The following is a 6,000-nucleotide window of genomic DNA, read 5'->3' as shown; positions in this document are numbered from 1 at the left end:
CACACTAGGGACAATTTTGAATCGCCAGTCCACCTAACCTGCATGTCTTTGGACTGTGTGAGGAAACCAGAGCAGCCAGAGGAAACCCACACAGACACAGGGAGAACATGCAGACTCCCCACAGGGAGGACCCAGGAAGCAAACACAGGTCTCCTAACTGCGAGGCAGCAGCGCTACCCACTGCGCCACCGTGCCACTCTTGTGTTTGAATTAGATATGTCAAATGATCTAGACTCTCACATGAATTTACATTTCACCATTTACTGTAGTGCTAAAAATAATATTTACCTAACTGATAGAGATTTTCTGTTGTCAAAAACATCTCAGTGTGCTACAGAAGCTACAGTGTAATAGTTTTGTTTATTTTGAACATCAGGAGGATGGCAAAGTAGCACAGCAGATTGTGTCACTGCCACACTGCTCCTAAGACATGTGTATTGTTCACCAAAAATTAAAAAGTCTTTCCACAACCTTTGTATTTTTTTTTTTTAAATTAGGCCACTTGGCAAACTTTAAGTCAACTGGTTGGCTGTTTTCATATGTTGTGTGCAGTGTTGCTGGGATCAGCCGAACAATCACAACTTTATAGTCGATAAAGTCAGTTCAGATAAAAATGGGTGAAAGAGAAGCAGATCAAGGACATACTCAGTCATTTTACACTGAAACACATTATTTAAAATCATTAAGATATATTGCTGAAAGACCTTTAACCTCATTAAGAGATGTTTAAACTGATAAAGAAGTCAAGAATGTATGTAATGGCAGATTTTTTGAAACGAGAAACTCAATTTCAGTATTTAAGGAAGACATGTATGTACAAGGGGTGTCCTTGGCCAGTTTATGCCAATTGGATGCTCCATGCTATGACATTTCTGTGCCCTCTAACTCCTTCCCCATTTGGTTACATAACACAAATTATGGAATAAGTATATAACAGGAAAAAAAAATCAACCCAATAACAGTAATAGAGTGAAAAAAGTATACTAATCACAATGAAGGTACATGGAGCAAAGACACACACACACACACATATATATATATATATATATATATATATATATATATATATAGTGAAAAGACAACCCCCGGACACAGACAGACAGCAGGATGTTCAAAGCACACACGTTTATTTTATATAAGCACCACAATGCCTTAGTCTTCGACAACTGTCTCTTTTCTCTCTCTCTCTCTCTCTTTCTCTTTCTCTGACCTCCACTCCCCTCCTCACAAGCTCCATCTCCTTCCTCCCAACTCCGGCTCATCTACTGGAGGAAGGTGGCCCCTTTTATAATAACCCGGATGGGCTCCAGGTGCTCCGTCTGACGACACATCCTGGTGTGTCAGAAGTGTCAGATGAGCACCTGGAAGCACTCTGGGTGCCCTTGGGACTTCTTCCAGCAGCACATCCTGGTTTGGCGGAAGTGCTGCCATCCAGGGTTCCATAACCTTCCAGGCTCCCCCTGGCTGTGGCCACGTCCTCCTATAGGGAGGAGCTTCCCAGCTCTGATCCAGTGGCCCCCAAGCAAACCAGGGCGGCTGCCTTCTTGTGGCCCAGGGAAGGTATTGTCCCTCGCGTGGACCATCCAGGTGTCCCAGCTGGGCGGGGTCCCCAGCCATCTACCGCAATATATATATATATTGTGGAACATGGCAGGACACATACAGGAAGACATCGCTAGTTCACCCAACACATGTTTATTTACAATATATACAGAATAAAGTGCCACACACAACCCCAAAACTCTCCTAAAGTTCAGGCCCCATAATGCCTCTGTTTTCTTCAGGACACCTCCACTCCTCTCCTCCTTGACTTTGTCTTCTACACTCCCTATTCCAGCCATCGAATGGAGTGAGGCAGCCCCTTTTATACACACCCAGACGTGCTCTAGTTGCCTCCCGATAAGTTTCCATTGGCACTCCAAAAGTGTGGCCGAAGTACTGGCTGCGTACCCGGAAGCACTCCGGGTGTCCCTGGTCTTTTTCCCCCCAGCACTTCCAGGTGTGGTGGAAGTGCTGTGGGTCAGGGCTCCTCAGGCACTGGGGCGCCCTCTGGCCGTGACCACGGGCCTCAGTAGAGTTGAGTTTCCAAGCTCTATTCCCGTGGTCCCCAAAGCCACCAGGGTGGTTGCCCCCTCGTGGTCTGGAGAAGGTGTAAACCCTCCTCTGATCCTTCCGGGCATCCCAGCTGGGTGCTACCCCCAGCCGCTTGCCACAATATATATCTATAATAATAAAAGGCAAAGCCCTCACTGACTGACTTACTCACTCACTGACTCATCATTAATTCTCCAACTTTCCGTGTAGGTGGAAGGCTGAAATTTGGCAGGCTCGTTCCTTACAGCTTACTTACAAAAGTTAGGCAGGTTTCATTTCGAAATTCTACACGTAACGGTCATAACTGGAACCTACTTTCGTCCATACATACGGCCATAGCCTGCAGCTCGGTCGCTGTGTGAGGCGGAGTTGCATCCCGCATCATCACGCCTCCCACGTAATTGAGTGCCTGCCCATATAAGGTAAATATTTGCGGGTGAAGGACTGTGCTTAGCATATTCATAAGTGCAGCTACTGCAGAAACCCTCTGACGCTGAACAAGCCTTTGTACACATATCAATAGGAAAGCAAGGTGTAAAGCTTAAGTTTAAATTACGTTCATAGACATGCTGCTGCTAAATATTTGCAGGCAAATCCACAACTTAATACCGGGAATGCCTGTTAAACATCTTAGATTCACGAGTACCGATTTGGGTTGTGATCACTTCGATGAATGAAACCTGTTCAAAAAACGCATTACACAATTGAGAAGGCAGCAAAAGAATATGAAGCGAGTGACGCATACAAGCATATTCATAAGTGTAGCTACTGCGGAAACAAAGCATGGTGTAAACATAAAGTTTAAATTAAGTTCATAGACAGGTTGCCGCTGGCGTTTGTCATGCCTACGACGAATACAATATTCGCGAGATACAAGTTTAATGAGAAGGGCGCAGGGTATAAACAAGACTTTTGATCACTTTGTAACAGAGTTACAATTGCTGTAACGGAGTTAAAATTGCTGGTGAAGGACTGTGCTTATGCAAATGAATAGGAAAGCAGGGTGTAAAGCTTAACTTTAAATTAGGTTCATAGACATGCTGCCACTGGTGTTTGTCATGCCTAAGACGAATACGATATTCGCGAGATACAAGTTTAATGAGAGGACACACGGTATAAACGAGACTTTTCAGCACTTTGTAGCAGAGTTAAAATTGCTGGTGAAGGACTATGCTTATGCAAACGAAGATGAGATGGTCAGGGATAGAATAGTGTTTGGCGCAATCTCAGCAAAAGTGCGAGAGAAACTTTTAAGTGCCAGGTCTGAGCTAACATTAAATAAAGCCGTGAACATTGCGAGATTGCACGAGATAGCACAAGCACAGCTGAGAAGCTTCGATGCATGTACTCCGAGCGGCTCACGTGAACTGACTTTGCAGGACTGGGAAAGGTTAAATTAAGTTCATAGACACGATACTGCTAAATATTCGCAGGCAAATCCACAATGTAATATCATGAATGCCTTTTAAACATCTTAGATTCACGAGTACCGATTTAGGTAGTGAACACTTCGATGAATGAAACTTGTTATCTTAACAACGGTTGACAAACACGGAATATAACTTGAACACAACACATCCTCCAAATACGAACCTGATTGAAAGAAATAATGATAATCAAATCCTTGATTACAGCAACACTCATAACAGTGACAAAACAATTACATTGACAATCATGTTATGTTATTTTTAAAATGTTTCCTTTTCTTTTTCATAACTTCTTTAACACACTACTTTTCCGCTGCTAAGCGTGAATTTGCTAATTTATATATATATATATATATATATATATATATATATATATATATATGTGATATATGGCTGGCAGCTCAACCCAGCCGGGCTGCCCTGAGGATGGAAGGATGGGGGGGCAACTACTTATATACTGACTTCCCCAAACTGTAGTGGTGCCCTGGATTCCCACAGGGCATCCTGGGATTTTTAGTTCAGTTTCTCAGCCTTTTTGGGTACCGTGGGTGCCACAAGGAGGAGCTGTGAAAGGACCAGAATAGCCTGGAAGTACTTCCAAGTCACGAGAACGGATGCTCTGAAGTACTTCCGAGCTGAAGGAAAAAGCTAGTTCTCCATCTGCCCCGAAAATGCTAGCAAGGCACATGGATGGAAGGACAGAAGCACTTCTAAGTCAAGGACTATATAAAGGACTGCTGTGAACATAGCAAGAGAGTCAGTCGGTGTAGTACAAAGCTGCTGGGAGGTGTGGAGGAGAGAGTATTACATTCATTATTGTATTGGTGATTATTTACTTTGCCTGTTAATTGTGGTGGAGGTGCTTGAAAAAAGAAAAAACCTACCCTTAAACTGGGCTGTGATGGGAAAGAAGAAAATGATGCAGACGGACAATACCGGGAAAAATTCCGCACAAATGATCGACACCGTCTAAGAGGAGAAAGGTAAGAGGCCATAATCAATGGGAGAGGAAAACTGGGGATGACTACTTCCTGAATGAGGTACATTCCGGGGAGGGGATTAAAAATTTCCTGGATGTAATTAATACTAGCATTACCAAAGCCTATGAAAAAACTCATAGATCCGGCCCACCTTAAATCTGTTCGCACCTCTCCGTCAGCGTCTTTTGTCCTGTAAATGTGCCAATAAAAACAAGCAGCAAGCAGCCTGGTATCCCATCCCCCCACCACTGCAGAACGTGCACAGTGTTCTCCCATCTCGTGCCTTGATTGATTATCTGGGAGTGAAGTGCTGGATATTTAGAATGGAAATAATAGATTGTTATTTGGAACACATACATTTCATGTGTGTTCTGTTTCTACAATAATCTGTTTAAACACATTGTTAAAACAGAAACGTTTTTTATATTTTAGTAGTAAATGACAATATGTTGGCATAAACTATATAATGTGTGAAGCCTGAAGTCCAAAGATCAAATAAACACTTTCACAAAAGGTTCAAGGACAATACAACAGCTTCTGTGGCGTAGTGGTAAGATTTGCTCACTTGTAATCAAGAGACCCCAGTTCGATCCCAACTACCTAATATATTTGCGGTTTTCAGTAGTGAGCTGCTCTTAATGTTAATATTATACAATAAACACATACACTTGGTTTGCATCTGTAACACACTGTGTACATTTATAGGACTTGTAAAAGTTACCTTTTTTTTTCACGATCACAAGGCTGTTAGTTTTTATTTGAAACTGGGAATAACTGTTGATGTGAGTGGTGTTTTGAGGCTATGGAACTGGACATTCTCTGATCTGGAGGGATAAAAGCTGACACACAAACGCTGGTAAATCTGCCTTCTTCGTATCTCACCGTCACTTGATTTTTTTTTTATTCAGTTTTATTGAGTGTTCCTGCTCATGCTGAATAAGCTTCCACCTTTGGTCTATGATGTCAAAAAAAAACAAAAAACAGAGACATAAGTATATATGATCTTCTTCTTCTTTCAGCTGCTCCCGTTAGGGGTTGCCACAGCAGATCATCTTCTTCCATATCGTTCTGTCCTGTACATCTTGTTCTGTTACACCCATCACCTGCATCTCCTCTCTCACCACCATAAACCTTCGCTTAGGCCTTCCTCTTTTCCACTTCCCTGGCAGCTCTATCCTTAGCATCCTTCTTCCAATATACCCAGCATCTCTCCTCTGCACATGTCGGGACTACGGTCTGCTGCATCGTCTCCAGTTGAGAGCGAAATGGGAGCGAATGTGCAAGTGATGCAGGTCTCGATAGCTCACAGATTGGAGAAGATCACTTGAAACTGGAAAAGGCCTTGCAGTCCACGCTTTCACCTACTCCTCGCGAGCCGGGAACATCTTCAGTAATAGAGCCTGCCGCTTCGCCTACGGTGCATGAAAGCAGAAATGATCTGTCCGAACTGAAGGCGATGATCGCTGAGCTCAAGCAATTGATAAAGAATGATATAAAGA

This window comes from Polypterus senegalus, chromosome 4 (genome assembly GCF_016835505.1).
Source record: "Polypterus senegalus isolate Bchr_013 chromosome 4, ASM1683550v1, whole genome shotgun sequence".
Taxonomy (NCBI): Eukaryota; Metazoa; Chordata; class Cladistia; order Polypteriformes; family Polypteridae; genus Polypterus; species Polypterus senegalus.
The sequence above is the reverse complement of the archived record's forward strand: the minus strand, read 5'-3'. Positions refer to the sequence as shown.